The sequence below is a fragment of the Pteropus alecto genome, unplaced genomic scaffold, assembly GCF_000325575.1.
Source record: "Pteropus alecto unplaced genomic scaffold, ASM32557v1 scaffold398, whole genome shotgun sequence".
Classification (NCBI taxonomy): domain Eukaryota; kingdom Metazoa; phylum Chordata; class Mammalia; order Chiroptera; family Pteropodidae; genus Pteropus; species Pteropus alecto.
The window spans coordinates 920,861-922,805 of NW_006442497.1; positions in this window are offsets into that span (position 1 = coordinate 920,861).

Consider the following 1,945-nt stretch of genomic DNA (forward strand, 5'->3'; position numbering starts at 1 on the left):
TTGGTTAATTTGTTAATATTTCACAAAATTCAAATGTCACAGAAAAGTAAGTTACTCTCCCACTGCTATCTTTGGTTCTTCCACCACCCCACCATAGGACACTGTTGTTGACTGTTTTTTATTTATCCTTCCAGAGATGTTCTATACATATCAAACATTTACATTTTTTTTTTTAAATCACAAGCTTTATATGCTGTAGTCACTGTTCTGCACTTTGCTTTTGCACCTAATAAATCTTAGTTAAGATCACTTAATTTTAGTACCTAGCTGCCTCATTCTTTCTACGAGTACATTATATTTAATTATATGGCTGGACCATAATTTATTTAACTAGCCTCCTCTTCAGGTTTCAAAGTTTAGAAATGAAAACAATGGTGTGGTGACTATTTTGGTATGTCTTTGGGCACCCATATACCTGTAGAGTTAAATTTCTGAAATTGAAATTGCTGAGACAAAGAGTTTGTATATTTAGCTTTTTGATAGATATTACCAATATGCCTTCCAAAGAAGTACCAATTAACTTTCCCACCAACAATGTGTGCTGGTAGCAGTTACTGGACACCTTTAGCAGCTTAAGTTTGCTTTTGTTGAGTTCTTGTTTTGCCAATCTGATAGGTGAAAAACAGTGTCTCATAGTTTTAACTTACATTTCTTATATTATAAATGAGGCTGAGCATCTAAGCTAGAAACCCAGAGGATGGTTTGTAACTGGAATGGGGTCTGGCCTCTACCCCAACTCCCCATCCCAGTAGATAAGAGGTGCCTGGAAAGCTGGGGCTCTCAGCCCTCCCAAGAGCTGTCTCCCTGCCCTCTCACCTGAGATGAGTAACAGTTTCTCCTAGGTGACAGGAAGAGGAATGTTTTATTCAGGCACCCTGGTTTGTCCTGCTTTTCTGTCCCTGAGGGCTGAGACTTGGCCTCTGATGTAAAACAGACGGATGTGCAGCAGGGGAATGGCAAGATGAGACCTGCTTTAATTGGAAATAGAGCTGGGCTAGATGGGGAGTGGGGAGGAAGCTGCATCAGTTCAGGTGGACGCCGAGGAGCCTGAGCCAAACAGTGGGGCCTGGTGGTATGGCTCCTGAGATATATCAGCGGTGGCCAAGTCTGGGTGAGGTGGAGGAGGGAGAGAGGCAGACAGGTGATGGAGCTATTAGGGTAGAAGATGAGTGAGTTGGAGGTTACCTGTGCGATAGACAAAGGAAGAAATGTTTGTTGGATGAATGTCCTGCCAGTGGCCATAGGAATGGAGTGGTTACGTGTGCAACCGAGAGATGGTGCATTCGGCCAGTCTGGCCACAGTAGGTTAAACCACCCCTGGGGTGTGTCCTGCTCCTGGCCTTCTGCAATGACACAATATGGTTCTCTGGAAGGTAATTAACACCCAGGCTAGCTTTACTCCTGATTTACCACCTTGGTCTAGCTCCTTTGGTGAAGCCTCCTCCTGTCCCTCTGGCTCAGGAAAGGGTGAGTTGGGAGTGGACGCTTGGCCTAGTGGCTGGACCAGCTGGAGCTGGAGGAGGAGCAGGTAAATTGGAGGGGTGGGGGGCAGGAGACACTGAAGTCCCTTGAGCCAAGCCTCCATCCAGGCTTCTAGAGTGTTTGCTGCTGGCGTGAGAGCAGGTGGTAGTCAAACAGGCCTGCAGGCCAGTGCCTTTTTCAGGTCTCTGTGTTCAAGATCCTTCTCCTACTTTGGCCCTGTGCTCCCACCCTGTCTCTCCAAGTTCCCAGTCCCAAATGAAGATCTCTCGGGTAGCAAGAGAACCCATTATAAGCGTCTTAGTCTCTCCGTTAGAGTAGCTAGATATATTTCAATTTCAGATAATGAATAATTTTTCGGTATATCTCAAATATTGCATGAGACATACTTACATACAAAAAATATATATAGTTGTGTATCTGAAATTCAGATTTTACTGAATATCCTTATTTTTAATTTGTTAAA